Genomic DNA, 16,607 nt, shown 5'->3' with positions numbered 1-16,607 from the left:
ACACCTAATTACTAAGCTGGTAATTTGTGGAGTCAAGGATAGAACCCATGTGGCTGATCCCAAACCCTACCTTCTTTCAACTGCATGCAATAGCATTTGGGTATACTGTTCAATACCAGTCACTCATCTTTAAAGGCCACCTCAAGTTGCATCCTTTCTATGAAGCCTTCTTTGAATGTTTGCTGCTATTTTTTTAGAAAAGCCATGGGCCTCAGAGTCAGACAGACCTGGTTTGAGTGCCCAGTTCTGTCACTTATTGACCATTTGGCCTTGGATGATTCATTTAATCTCTAAACCTCACGTTCCTTATTGTAAAATGGGGATAAAGGTACTACATTATGGGATAAAAGGAGATGGCCAAGGAGCACACACATAGTGCCTGGTGCATATTAGAGTCTAATGTTTATTGAGGATTTTCTCTCTGCCAGACACTATGGTAAGTCCTTTTCACTCATTATTTCACTTAATCCATACAACCACCCTATGATGTAGCTACTAACACCACCTGCATTTTTTAACCAGGGCAATGAGGCTCACCACGTAGGATGATTGGACCAGTGTCTCAGCCTCAGTAAGTGGCAGAGCCAATGAGCATTCTGATTTCAGAACCCACGCTCCTCACCACTACAGGGAGGTCTTCAGACCCAAGAGAGAAACATGAGATCAATTCAGCAGGTCATAACCAGCATTTTTTAATGGAATAGAAGAAAAAGCATTAAATTGATTAGAATAGAAATATCAGTATGACCTACAGAGTAAATATTCTGTGAAAAGTCTGTTTTAATTGTATGTGCATGTGTACTGGGTCTTGCTGTAGAGTTTATTTCTTTCTGTAGATTATGAAAAAAATGCATACACTGCATTATACACATGATAAAAATAATAGGTTCTCAGTAATGGATCATTCTCTTCCCTTTCCGAGTAATATGTCACACTGTTTTATCCTCAAGGCTATTGTTTAACAAATATTTATCAAGTGCTCACTATGTTACAGGATAATACTAGGGATAGGAGAGTCAATAGTGAAAATACAAAAACACAGTTTCTATCCTCAAAGAACATATAATCCAGTGGGGAAAACAGATATCAAACACAATAACAACTGAAGCAGTAAATTTTCTGTCATCATATATATTAGGGGTTCTATAGTATATTATAACCTGGTTTGTAGGGTAAAAGTAAAAAGACACTACAATCAAATGTACAAAAAAAGAAAAGACTTGAATTTGTTTAAGAGTAGTATAGGAAAACCTTATGGAAAAAAAAAACACCAAAACATTTAAACTTTATAAAGTTTATAAAGACTTTAATCTCAGACTCTTTTTACTCCTATGCAAAGATCATTAAAGAACAGTTATCTGATTTTATATTAAGTAGTACAAGGAGATATAAAAATCAAAGATAAAGCCATGTCCAATTAAGCTAAGAAAGACAGTTTAATCTTTATCAATGGGCTGCATGAAATATTGCTATTTCCCCCATACCCCTTACTTGCATTTTTATCCTAGGATGTTGGAATGATGTATGATAAAGATTTCTCAAGTACTAGTAAGATTAAAGTAATTTCCTACATACTATACCACAAACAGATTTAGAAATGTCAGTTTTAGGTGCTATCATGCATATTCAAATTTTCCATGCAGTGGTTTAGATAGGAGCATGACTAAGTTGAAGGGCCAGTGAGCTAAAATACTTCCTGTACATTTCATAAACTGAAATATTAATAAAGAAAATCAAAATGGGAGCAATGTAGGGATTCTCGTTTCTCCTTATTACAGACTCATTTCTGTGCGTCCAATTTCAGACAAAGAAAAGAGTTACAAAGGAAAAGAACACAAAAAGGGAAACAAGAATGACAAAAGAAACAGAAAAAAAGGAATGGCTGCAAAACCAAAGGGTCAGCATCTAAATACTCCATCTCCATGGAACAACACTTATTATAATCTTCCCTCTTAGAGAATCCCCAGCTGAGCTACTGAGCTGCTCTATCAAAAGTTGGCAAAGTGTGCGTACTGCAGTGCATCACTCACTGTTTATCACCAGTCAGAAAGAAATTTTTAATTTGCATTTTAAAGCATTCTAGTTTGAAGCAACTTTTCCATCTTGGCTGAGAGTCAAGTTCCCCAGGAGAACTACAGGGTCTCTGTTCCTCTCCATTTTTTTTTAACCTTTTCAGTGTGGCTGAGGAAATCTTGTCCCCAGAAGTCAGCTGTTGTGCTACTAGTAAAGGCAAAGCCCTCCTAGGTCACCCTGAGTGCATCTATAATGGAGTGAGGCTATGGCAGTCCTGACATGACAGAACAAAGTTTTTGGTTTTTTTGTGGGGTATTCTGTACTTGGAATGTGGAAAGAAACACTGCAAAGAGGATGGACAATTCCATCAGAGGATGAAGGACAATCCTGTATTAATCAGGTTTCTTTATAGTACCAGTGACAATACCCTAACTCAAACATGTAAGCAACAAAGAAAACTTGATTGGTTTACATAACCCAAAGTTTAAAATCAGGAATATCTGGATCAGATGTTCAAATAATGGGTTTTGGGCTCTTTTTCCATTTGCTGGCCAGCTTTCTCCTGTATTGTTTTATTCTTGGTCAGGCTCTCCCCGTTGATGGCAAAGATGACCACAAGCAGCACAAAACTGACTTCTAACCAGCTTCACAGCCTCACCCAGAGGCGTGCACCACCTTCTCAATAATTCTTGCAACAACTTTGAGGCCAGGTCTAGGCTATGCATTCAGCGATGGGTATGGATGATTCTTTAAAGGGAAACTGAGATTCTTTTACCAGAAGCAGGAGATATGAAATTGGGGCAGGAGAAACAACAACAAAACAAGTTAACTTATGCCCTTTGGATGATCCTTTTGATCATCAACTAAAAGTAGAAATTGTACATTCAGATAGCCCTTAATTCTCCCCTTCACACATTGACTCATAATCAGTGACTTCCCTGGGGAATGTCAAGGACATTATGAAATACTTGGGCACCTAAGTGTTCTACCATTTTGACGCTTAGACATAATACCAGTACAGATGACAAACTCTTCCTGTGAGGTTGCTGACACGTGTCCTTGAACACCCATGCTAAATCAAGCTGCCATAGCTCCAAGTTGAAGAAAGGGTGCCTCACCCGTTTCCTGACAGGAATTGATAGCCTTCGGTAGGGGCCTCCTGCTCTTTTTTCCTGTGGCAGTGCCTTCATATTTCTGACCTTTTGTGTTTCTTCCCATGTTGCTGACCATTTCAGAACCATGGTTAATTAGATTAGTAACTCCCAACTGTTTTAAAAATGAGAACTCCTTTATAACGTAAGAGTTTATAAATGTCTCATGAGAGTTTGTCAGATTTCTTACCTATATTATTATATTGACTAAGAAAATAGATACTACCAAACAAATTTAGTAAAATTAATGTTATGAAATAATTTGTATTAATTACAACAGCACCTATGTGAAAATTTAATAATATATGTATGTGGTTAAGATATATTATGCATTCAGTCTATGTAGAGATGTAGATTTCTTGTCATAATTCCATAAACCCTTTCTGTGAAAGGTTCAAGAAATCGGGGAGAGATAACATCCAAGGATTCTTTTTGTAGTTCTGGTGTTTGTTTTAATTCAATGGTCCCAGGTTTCCAAATATAAGGTTAGAGTCCTACATTCAGTCTCCTGTATCCCTCTGTTTTTCCATTTCTTTTGAAAAACTAGCTAGCTCAAACTCTAATTGCAATAGCAAGAGAACCAACCAGCAGCTCAGGTTTGAAACAAGACTCATTACAAAGATGGTGAGTTAACACAAATTCCAGACACGGAGAATGAAAGTGACTGAGTCAGGACCTGCACTCCAGGCTGAAGGCATCTGCCAAAAGAGAGGAATGGAAAGTGTTGATTTAAGACCCATCTCCCAAAGAATAACGATGAGTCTCATCAGAGGCATAACATTTCACTTTCAATCAGGACACAAAGCTAGAAAAGAAACATTTATACCAAAAGGGAAATTTGTTTAAAAAGTGGAAATTTAATGGGAGATCATTTTTAAGGTTGCATATTCCGTAGTGGAGCTGACAACTTCATTTGGAGTTCATTACCTGCGCTCTGTGTACCACTCATCACTGTCAACCTCTGATGAGTTCCTAATCTCCCTCCTAAATCCTTCCTCCAGTCTTGCAGATGAGGCTCAGAGGAGATGAGGGAACTACTCGGAGGAACAGACTCTGGGCCTCTTGATCTTTTAGGAGGAAAACAATAAATAGGTGGGTTTTTTTAATTAACAGAAATTTAAATTTTGAATTGCTTCCTCAAATCATAAACAGTTATATTTAGGAAATTACAATACTAATTTGTAGACAAGTATTCAACATTTGGTAAGCATATGTTAATGCAGATCTAGGTCCAAATTGGTACATTCAGTTGAAAAAATGGGTAAAAAGGAAAAAAAAAAGTAAAAGGTAGAGTTAAATTGTATTTCTTATATACAAACTAGTGCCCTTATGTTTAAATGATTGCTTTATTCTCAGTATAACTTCAGCCATTGGGGGATGCTGATGCCTAAAGTTGTAGTGGGTAAGAACAGGGTGCTTTAGAAGGAGGCTGAGGCTAGCACTAATTTGAGACTTCTGCTCTTAATAAGAGAACTTTGTCTTTATCTGCTCAAATTCTTTCCCTCCCTTCATCTAAGAGAATTTTGCCAAACTGGTTTCTAGCCTTTTTGTAAGAATATGCAGAAACACATTAAGCAACTATAACGTAAAGCAAGAAGGACTGATGTTAATGCAGAAAGCAGCCAACCTCTACACAGCAAGAACCCTGCCTAGCATCAAACGTGGTTTAGTTAGCTTGATCTTTGATGTAGAGCTGAGTTCTATTTCTCATGACATCCCCACTAGCTTTTACTTGTGTTCTCAAAGTTGTTTCTCATCTCTGACTTTTGCCTTTAGTGGCGGCTTTACCTTTATCCTCTAAAATCTTGCCTTGTCACTTTAATTGTCTTTAAAAAGGGTCACAGAAACCTTGTCTTTCTAAAAACATTGTCAAACTGCAGCGGGAAGGCCGGGGAGGGTTGGGGGGCAGGAGAGAGGGGGGTAAGAGATCAACCGAAGGACTTGTATGCATGCATATAAGCATAACCAATGGACATAAGACACTGGGGGGTAGGGGAGGCCAGGGGATTGTCAAGGGCGGGGGCGGGGGGAAGGACACATATGTAATACCCTTTGTAATACTTTAAGCAATAAAATAAATAAAATAAAATTTTGTTAAACAAACCTCTGTTACCTAAGGAGCCCTTATAACTTTTCCCATAAACCATTGAGAAAAACTTAGAAAACCTTAAGGAAGCCTAGAATTCGATTTTGTTTTTTAGTTATCAATAAAATAATGGAGACTGATTTCCTATAGAAACAAGGATTCCAATAATATTTAATGCAGTGGTTTGGGTAAGTCAAAAAAAGAGAAGAGTGTTCAAAATAGTGACAAAGTTGGTTAAGGATGGGGTAATGCATATACTAAGCTATCATTTTCCAGAGTTTTGAAGGAAAGAGAAAAGTTCAGAGTTGTTAAAAAGTTGTTAATGTCATAAGGAAGGCAAAACTTAGGAGAATTAAAAAAATTAAAATTCTTGTTATTTAGCACCTGAGAATTTTCTACTTACAAAAGAAAAGAGGAAAAAAAGAAAAAGAAGAAAGCAAGGACAAGAAAAGAAAGAGCTAAAAAAGAAACAGACAATTTAAGTAATTTTTTATAATGAATAGCAATCAACTTCAACAAAGAAAATATCATAAAGATATAATTAGACACAGCAAATACTTGATGTAAGAATTATAATTTCAGAGTTTACTTGCTTGAATCCAAACTCCATGGTTAAATATATCCTATGAAGAATTATAAATCTTTCCTCTGAATCAGACCAAGCCAGGCATATTGTTTCTGGTTTAGATTTCTTATCAGTCTGACAAAACTCAAGAATCACTGGAGCAGGAATTAGAGGTCTTCAGTTCTTGCCCTATATCTTGAACTAGCTGTAAACAAATATATGCACTTACATTTTTTAAATAAAAGTTAACCAAATGGACTTCTGAAGGGACATCCTTGAGATCAATTGCTTAACTCCAAGCCAGCCTGAGAACTATATCAGTTCATCAGAGAGATTTTTAAGACCTCAAATTATGAGTCTGGAATTGCCTATTTCTTTAGTTCCATTAGTGGTTAACTTGTGTCTTTTTAAAATATATATATATTTTCATTGATTTTAGAGAGAGGAAGGGAGAAGGAGAGAGAAACATCAATGATCGAGGGAGAATCATTGATCCGCTGCCTCCTGCACGCCCCACACTGGGGATTGAGCCCATAACCTGGGCATGTGCCCTGACTGGTAATCGAATCATGCCCTCCTGGTTCATAGGTCGACGCTCAACCACTGACCTACGCCAGCTTGGCTAATTGGTATCTTCTGAAGGGGGTACAACCTATGCAGTCACAGAAGGCCCCGCACTTAGAAGGGTCCTGCACTTGGTTTAATGTTCTGCTGTCGTCTTGGAATTCTTAATTGTTTAATGAGACTCACATTTTCATTTTGAACTGGGTCCTGCCCATTATATGGCAAATTCTGCCTTAACACTGCCCAGCCTTTCTTTCCTTATCAGTGAAATCAGGATTGGAAGATTTCCAGCATCATTTCAGCTCCAGAGCACAGTGACACATAAGCTTTGGGATTGTTTGGCATATAGGGAGCACTGTGCCACAGTTCTGAGAAGATTTTTCTGGGATTCCATTGCTAGGATATATCCTCATCCTCTAAATTGGCCTCTATTCCCAGATCATAGAAACTGCAGGATTTAACAGGTTGGGGGACTATCTGTTCCTTCTTGCTCCTTTCAAAGACAGGCTTCTCAACACAGCACTGCCAAGCAGTTATGGATCACCACAAGAATGCCACAGACAAACCACACCGAAACTGAGAGGCTTAGAACAATAGCCATTATTATTATTGCTCACAGATCCACAGCTGGCTGGCTGCTTCTGCTGATCTTGGTCAGGCTTGGCTGGGCATTTCTCTGGTTGGAGAGGGATAAGGAGAGGCAACCAAATGGAGCCACTTTTGCAGTAAATCTGCCACACTCACATGAATCAGAAGTTCTACTTGCTGGAAATACTCCACCAACAACATATCTTTGGGTGACCCTAAGCAAATCACACGGGGTCTCTCCCTCCAGTGCCTCATCTGTATAAATGAGGGTGTCTCTAAATGAGGTTTTCTCTAAAGCCCCTTCTGCTCTGATGTCCTCATCGTGTCTGAGCCTCTCTGTTCCCACTGCAACCATGGCTTCCAACCATCTTCCTCCTCTGGACCAGACACTCATCTCTATATCCTACAGGACATTCATTCACAGACAGATCAGATTGATTTAACCTACTTTGATTGACTTAACCCACTTTGTCAGTTCCTGAAAAGATAACTCCAAAACCAGGAGTTCAGAATTCTCAAAAGAAGAAGTTTAAGTTCTCAGCCATGCCAGCAATCCTTTTGCTCTGTAGAAAAGGGCAAAGAAATAGTGACTCCCCCAGGTCCAATATCTAAGGCTCTGTGGCTCCTTTGTGTCTATAGAGCAGAATCCTTTCTCATTCAAATGATCTCTGAGCTGCCCCCACCTTCACACCAGGCTGCATCTAGCACTCCGTGGCCCAAGCCAAACTAACCTGGCAGAGCTCACTGCAGGCCTTTGAGCAAGGGCAGCATTCCCTTAAATAAATGAGAGGGACAGTGTGTTCTTGCAGAAGCCTGCAAGGTCCTGTCAGCTTTATGCTTGCTGATTTACATGGCTTTTAAAAGACATAATCATAAAATTTTACTCCAGGGATTAACTCTGGCCAGTCAGATCTTTCTCAGGCTGGAAATTTTTTAATTTAGCAAAGTGACTAGACAATAGTTTGGGTTTTTTTCCTTGTTGGGATGCACCTCTGTTTTTCCTCTCAGTAAGTTCTCTGATACGACTCTATATGGACCCAGATCTTATTTTTCTAATAAAATTTTTAAAGGACAGGATATTCCTACAAAGACCTGCTCTCCTAATGCACGGGGTGAGCAAAGGCACCACCGATGGGCATGCTGCATGAGGCTTGCCAGACACATGCAGTAGCTGCTCTTTCGACTGATTTGGGGAATGGGAGCTAAATTTGTTTTTTCTCATGTTTTAAACTATAGGCTGCTTCTTATGCTGCCAGATATGCGTTTTGTTTGTGTTCTCATTTGTGTCCCACTGTCTCCAAAATAAACCTCTCTTCAAATCAGGAAATCTTCTACTAAGCAAAAAGAAAAAGAAAAAAAAGAGGGATGATGATAGAGAACCAGCTAGTCTGTCTTTCATGTGATAACGTGCTCGTTTCCTCGTCAGTGGTTTTTGTCATTTTGCCGAATGTGTCCATGCTGGCATTAAGTTGGAGCAACACAGTGGGTTCTGTGGTCAGCCCTCAAAGTGGCTTTTGAAGGTCACTGGTGTTTTGAAGGTCACCTTGTATACCATTCAGTCTTCTTCCTGAGGTTTAGTGAATTGTTTCTCCAGTAACTAAACAAGAAAATAGAAGCTCCTGAATCAGGGCCTATGAGGATGGGTGGGTAGGGAGAGTAGAGGATAAGGATGACAGTTTGGTCTAGCCTCACATTTACAGAAATTCTCATTTTTTGTCTATAAATTAGGTTACAAGTATGTATACAATCTCAGAGATTCAAAATTAAAATCAGGCACTAATTATATGCCCCATTCTGCTTCTACTGTACTGGTACTTTAATGTTTTACAAACTGTAATTATTTTAAAAATAACATATGCTTAAAACATACATGTTATGGTAAAAATTTTAATTTATTCAAGGGAATGTTTAAGATATACTGAAAACTTGGTTACCTTTTTTTTTAATGCATTTATTTTTTTTAAATAAACCAGGAAACTCAATTATTGGAAGTTGCTGGAGCTTTTCCTTAACCTCTGAGAGGCCCCATTTTGGACAAATAAGTTGTTTCTTTTGCATTATTAACCTTCGTAAAGAAGATCACTAGAGCAACAGAAACTGGAACAGCAGATGTTTGGGGTGGGGGTGGGAGGGTTAGGCACCAAATCAGGTAAAATATAATCCTAGCGAGGCGTTGGCGTGGTCATCTGTGAGTGAAAGGACAAGGCTGAGGACACACCGTCTGGATATGGAGCTTCTGAGCTACCTCTGGATTCCCTTCCACAGTTCACCTTAGCTTTCAGGATGTTGCATTCAATGACCACTATTTAGTGTTTCTCTCTCCCTCTCCCTCTCCCTCTCCCTCTCCCTCTCCCTCTCCCTCTCCCTCTCCCTCTCCCTCTCCCTCTCCCTGTTTCCTTTCCCACCCAGGGCCTTTGCTTTGACCATATCACAAAACTTAAAGCAATCTTAACAACACTGTCAAACACCTCCAGGCCTTCACACACACTGCTCCTCCTGCCCGAACTATCCCATCCTCTCATTCCCCATAAGAACTTCTTTATCACCCTAACTGAGCAGTGGTTAGAGCATCGGCCTGTGGATTGAAGGATCCCAAGTTTGATTCATGCCAAGGGCACATACCCAGGTTGCAGGCCCGATCCCCAGTGTGGGGCATGCAGGAGACAGCCGATCAATGATTCTCTCTCATCATTGATATTTCTATCTCTCTCTCCCTCTCCCTTCCTCTCTGAAATCAATAAAAATATATTTTAAAAAAGAACTTCTTTATCACAAAAACTCTTATCCCTTCACAAATCAGCCCTCAGCTTATACCTCTGGACTCAGAAAGAACCCTGTAATATTTCTGTCAATTATGTAGTTATAATCTTTACTTGTACTGTTCTTGAGGGAAAGGCTATATTTCAGTCATTGTTTTATCCCTGGTTTATAGCACAACGTATGATGGGAGAGAGATTCAATAATGAACAAATACAGGAATACACAAATGAGAAGCCTGTTAGAAATGCAGAATCCTGGGCCCCACCCCATATTTACTGAATCAGAATCTGCTTTCTAACAAGATCCCCAGGGGATTGGATTACACATTAAAGTTTAGGAAACACTGACCTATCCCCCTTACCTTGCTCGATCTCTCACATCTGTAAATATCTGAAGCATTGTTCCAGGCTGTGTGTTTGGTCATTATTAACGCACCCGCCCTACACTGTGCTTAATTGATACAGGTGAGTGTGTGATTGTGCATGTGCATGTTTGTGTTTGCTCACACACTTCCATTCTTGCCTCCTTACCCAGGAGACCACACAAGGACTTTTCTGGCACCCAATACCCGCCTATGCACACAGTAGGTGCTAGGTACAAATTTATACAAGAAGTCAAAGGGCCACTGGGGAAAAAAAAAAAAAAGGTATTATAAAACTCTCTATACCAGAACAGCCAATGTTAAACTAAATTTGAGGCTATTGGGAAGGAGACTAAGGTGAATTATCGTGCCTAAGCCTCAAGTGAAATGTGAATTCTTAGTAAACACTTCTGATAGCTCACCATCCTGGTCCCCAGCTTCTCCCACTGTCCTCGGAACAGCTGGCAGTCCAGATGGATCAGATTTCCCGATTTACATTCTAAATTTTACTTCTCTTAATCTTGTCACACCTAGAGATTTAGTACTTTTGGTTCCTGCTCAATCACTCATACTCTTCCTGGGGACGCTCAGGAAATGTTTCTCCACTTCATTTCATCCCACATTCCCTGAATTGTTCACACTTGGCAACTTAATGGTTTCAAGCACTAATGCTGGGTTGCCAATGGAAGAAAATCAGGAGGACTATTTGTGTGTTTTTTCTTGCTGGAAACTTACCTGTATATTTTGCCTGTGTTAAGGGAAGCTTTTAATTTAGACCATTGATTTATTGAACAATCAGTTGTGCCTGTCTAAAACCCTCACTCTGCCACCCAGCAGTTCTAGTTCTGCAACTAGAACTCTAGTGTGGCAGCCTTGTGACAGCACCCTTCCAAAGCTCCGTGAGGGTCACATAAACATGTCCAATCCGGGAAACCCAGCCTGGTGGCCATGCCCACAGAGGGAGGTTGTCTGTTTCAGGTACCAGACTCACATTCCTGCAGATGACAGAGCGAGGAGTTCCTGTGGCCCAGGGTGCAGATTTGCACATCTTTGAATTTGGCAGTGACACTGTCTTATTCTGCCTTATACATCTTTGCAAAATTCTATTTAAATGAATTCTTTATTCAATATGCAGAGAAAGGAAAGCAGTCAGGGCCCAGTGAGACCAGTTAATAAATGCCAAGAGGAGCAGCAGACGTCCCCCAGAGCCTGCTCTCTCCAGAGCCCTGTGTCATCAGGAGAGGCATCATGCAGTGATGGGCTCATGCTAGGCAGCCAGCATCCCCATTCTCCAGCCTGTGGGAGCACAAAGCAGTGTTTCTTCCTGGATTTCATGCCATCAAACATAATGGACCCACTTCTTTTAGATCTTGAAGTATTGTCGTTTGATCTTGCTAAGAGCAGGAGCTTCCTCTCATAGTTCTGAAGGTTTGAGGAGATGCCGAAGTAGGCAGACCTGGTTCGAACCCAGCTCTGTAACTACTGTCTCAGTGACCTTGACTGAGTGGCACAACATTTGTGTGCATAGGCTTGTTAAATGAGATAAATTGAATAAAACACATTCAATTTCCCGAATTAATTAGTAAATGTTAGCAGTTGGTATTTTTGTCTTACTATTTGCATTTGTAATAATATAGCCTGAACTAGAACTTAGATCTTCTGATATTTTCTGAGAGTGGGCCTCTCTGTGTCATACTAGGGGACTGCCCATGCACCAAATCTGCCCATCCCCTGTTTTATAAACCAAATTTCATTGGAACACATACATGCTCATTTGTTTATGTATATAATCTATGGCTGCTTTTGTGCTATAATGGCAGAATTGAACAGCTGTGTGGCAGAGATCATATGGCCTGCAAAATCTTAAACATTTACTATCTGTTCCTTCACAGAAAGTCTGCCTACACCTAAAGGATAAAGGATGGTCTATAATAAGATCAACATAGCAGCAGATTCTAAGGACAGAGATTTAACATTATGAGGACTTAGAAATTGCCTAGACTTAGGAGTGAAAAGATAGAGATTCAAGTTTCTCTCCTGTCCTTCCTAGCTGGATAACTTTGGGCTGTCATTGCAATCTGAGCTTAACTGTTTTTCTCTATAAAATGAAGATATTGAGAATAACCACCTTGCATATTGTAGTGAGGATTAAAATAAACAATTTACATTCAAATCCTGCATCAATATTCAAATCCTATAAGAATTCATTCATTCATTTATTCATTCATTCATGTGACAGACACCAGACCAGATACAGAGGATTCAGAGTTGTTTCTTAATCAGTCTCTTTATAGTCACTTTTTTAAGATACCCAGTTTTAAATGTGAAAGCATACACTATACAAAAATTTCTATACTTTATAATTCTGCTTTTAGCTCAGCCTGGTCAGAGATGTTAAGTTTTACATCTTTCAGTATTTATTTTTATCCTCACCCGAGGATATTTTTCCATTGATTTTTAGAGAGAGTAGAAGAGAGAGGGAAATATCGGTGTGAGAGAAACACATTGATTGGTTGCCTCCTGCATGAGTCTGAGCAGGGGAGGAGCCTGCAGCTGAGGCATATGCCCCTGACTGGAATCTAACCTGGGACTCTTCAGTCAGCAGGCCGACGCTTTATCCACTTAGCCAAATCAGTTAGGGCCATCTTTCAGCATTTAGTTGTTTTTTTGCTTTTATTGAAACAATGGATTAGCTGAGTCCTTCAAAAGAAATACATTCACAGAGTTAGACAAGTTGTCTGGTGAATGTGACAAATACAGAGATGCCCAAAGGATGATTTAAGTCTTTGTGCATTTATAAAGCAAAGTTCAAAAAAGCAAAATGCTGCTCTGTAAGAAAACTCACAGACCATATGCAAATACATATCAGTCTGGCACAGACTCATAAAGCCCAGCTAAGGAAAGAAAATACATGCCATCAGATATATTTCTGTTGCTTTGTTTTTTTGTGTTTTTTGTTTGTTTGCTTCATTTCGATAGCATTACTTTCTGGAAAATTACAAAGAATAAACAGGCAAAAGTAAATTTGATTTAAAATGTTCACGTCTAAATCACGTTTCAGCTGAATGACAAAGAACTGCTTACTTGTTCTAAGTCAGTGTCCCATGATGCTTTTATATGTCAGTTTATCTACAGGAAATTTGCATTAAGAACACATAACTCCTCACTAATTTTATTAATAAGTTTCATCTCCTTGAGTCTTCATTGCACTGTAGAAAAACTAATAATGTGTTAAAGATTTATATAATTTAGTATGAGATATACAACTACCAATTTCCCTATTAAAACGATAGTATCACTCTCTTTATTTTTTTAAGGGGTCGGGGGGTGGCTCTCAGATGCTGGTCATCATTACAGGCGTGTCTCCCAAGTCAGTCATCTGACTGTGGTTTTTACGCCCTGTGCACAAAAGGGGCATTGAGTATGAAAGCAGTAAATGAAAACTAGAGGCTGTTGTCAAATTGTCAGCCATTGTGCTCATATTAATAACTACTGCAGCTGTCTGGGGCTCAAATTAGCATCTTTGAAACAAGTTAAACACTTCCAGCACTATTTAGAGCCATTTCAAAGAGAACAAAAAAGTTTATGCTGAGATTTTTTTGCTAAATGGTCTTTAAAATGAAAATCTGTTCAGAAACCTAAACTGCCATTTTTGTTTGTGAGATGCCATGATGGGGTTACCTGATAAGTCCTCATTTCCAATGAATTAAATATTCTAAAAACTGGATTCATAAGCACATTAATTTATAACCATATACCCATATGAACTCATGTAAATTCTTGTGATTTAAGGATAGAAGAGAGTTTTCCCTAGGTCAGGTACACTTCTCACTTATGAGATACCCCAAATAGAGAAGTACCATTACTGGTTGTACACCATGGCGTTTGAAGAGAATAGACATTTCCAGCAAAGATAACAATTCAGGTTGGTGCCAATGATTGTATCTCTGATTCTCCTGGGAGAGGAAGAGGACCAGCATCCCTCCAAAGGAACTGTTCCAAATGCACATTAACTGCAGGGGGAAAAAAAATGAGTCCATCTTGGGATTCGAGAAAACCCTGTGACCTGATACAGATGAGCTGGCACTGAGTAAGCCCCCCATGTGTCAACTGCCCAGAGGGGCCTGACAGCACTGACGCCATCCTATGCTGCTTAGATTCTTCAGATGGCCCCTTAGGCTTATACAGAGGAAACTTGCTGTGCTAAGCTCCTGAAATGAGCTTCCTGAATGGAACCCAATACCTGGGAACAAATGAATTTACTTACCAAATAAGGAGGGACAGTGAATATTTTATTCAAATGGCAAGTCCATTCACCCTCTGGATAGCTGTGCTATCCCATTATTCCCTTTGGATTTACACTGTTGAGAAACACCAGATCTACTCTTGGGAAATCAAAAGTCCTGGGTTCTAATGTTGGTTCTGCCCTTATTATTCCGCTTACCTTATTTGGATATTAGAATAAGTATATCATATATTTTTTCTATAGTACTATATATAATATATATATGTATATTTATATACATATGTATATACATACATATACACATACACACACACACTAAAAGAATTTTGAAGAGTATAAAGTAATGATCTATTTAGTGGATAAACATTTATTAACTCTCTATTATGTTTCAGGCATAACTTAACATCCCATCCTTAGAACAATGCAATGAGGTAAATATTATTCTACTCTCACAGTGAAAAAAAGAAGGGGCCTCAACAGTTATATAACTTGACCCACTTACAATATCTATGATATGAAAAGCTGAGATTTAAATTTGGGACTTTTCAGTCCAAGTCTAGGTCCACCTGCTTCTATGTCAATTCTAAATTTACACCAATATATTAAAGAATGCTAAGACTTAATGTCTTACGTAAAGTTAGCAGGTAGCTTGAATGCTTTAACTCAAGGGGCCCTAACTTTCTTGTGTGGGAGAAGCTTCTGTTCATTTCCTTGAGACCTGGAGGGATGGTGTTCACAGGGAGCTGGTCAGTAGAACAGGTGAGAGGGCAGTGCTGCTCCTGCATGACACTCCCTGGGATTTCCTACCAGAGCAGACAGGGCAGCAGTGAAGAAGATGGTGATGATGACCGGCTTAGAAGGCTACCATGCAGGCTGCAAGTTCATTAGTAGCTATACACGTCTTAATTGGGGAGCCCTGACTTTCTGCAAGAAAGTGCAGGCTGTGAGAATTTTAGAGTCTTAGTGGAAAATTTTTTTGAGTGGGTCCTTTTTTTGGAACCCCTTAAATTTCAATATGTAAGAAACTCCCAATTCTTAATAAGTAAGGCCAACATGATTACAACCTAACTTTTAAGTATATTTATCCCATTCAAGTCATACAGGCATCACTGAGGGTATTTAGTTTTATATATAAACTTGTTCCCAGACAGCTCAATAACTTTCCTTCTTGTTTTCTAACATATAATGATATTTAGACTCATATGCACAACTCTAAGGCCATAGAGAAATATGAATCAAGTAATTGTGCCTAGTAGCATGAATCAATCACAGAAGCCAGCTTACTTTAAGCCCTCTATTTGCATCAGCACAGATGCCCCAACCCACATAACAGCCCCAATGACTTCTTCTTACAGTTGGCATGGACTGTTGTTGGGAAGGGGAAAGCTGCAATGTAAAGGGGCTCCTTTTCTCTATAATACTGGTTCCACAGCCAAAGTCAGAATCTATTTGGATTGCCTTTACCCTCCAGCCATCCAGTAATTTCCTTTTTATGTTCTCTATCTCTAGGGAACTTCCTTTACAACATTTATCAATGAAGGGGTAAAAGATAACTGTGGATCATGCACCTGTAGTGTGGAGTTGGAAAGTGGTAAAATAAAATCTGTTCATTCAGAAACAGAATTATTTTACATATTGTATAGAATTGATGTATTTGGACTGAAAACCGCAAAGGAACAGAAGTCCTGAATCCTCTTTCACTTCTCCCTAACCCTAGAGCATCTCCCTTAAATATGGGAACAAAATCTGCAGTGTATTTGAGGGTTCCCATAAAAAGAACTGCTTTAGTAAATCTCCCATGATGCTGCAGGAGCCACCTTTGAGCACTTTTGGAGGGAAGGAGACATGCCCAGGTCCAGCCAAGTGTGGGAGGCACTTGGGGCCTCAATCCAATTTAGAGCCTTCAGCTTCCTCAGCCCTCCAATTTTTATATCTATTGATCTTGAGCTCACTTTCTTTTTATGTCTACTTCCCCTCTCCTCTATACATTCTTATCTCTATGATCCTAATCCTAGATCCTAGCAACCTGATCCTAAAGGCTCTCTTCATTGACAACTTGGAATTACAGTTGTGCGCTTAAAATATATCATGCTTACAATTCCTAGCAGAAATAAAAGCTCATTAAGAACTCAGTCTATTCCTAGTCAATAGCCAGATAGCAAAGATGTTTCCTTGTTTTGAGTATTTACATGGACTTAAAAGCAGTTGGGTTGGAACTGGATTGGGGAAGTTTCCTTAACAATTTCTTCTTAACCGAAAAAAAAAAAAAAAAG

Source organism: Myotis myotis, unplaced genomic scaffold, assembly GCF_014108235.1.
Source record: "Myotis myotis isolate mMyoMyo1 unplaced genomic scaffold, mMyoMyo1.p scaffold_m19_p_15, whole genome shotgun sequence".
NCBI classification, from domain to species: Eukaryota; Metazoa; Chordata; class Mammalia; order Chiroptera; family Vespertilionidae; genus Myotis; species Myotis myotis.
Note: the sequence above shows the minus strand (reverse complement) of the source record.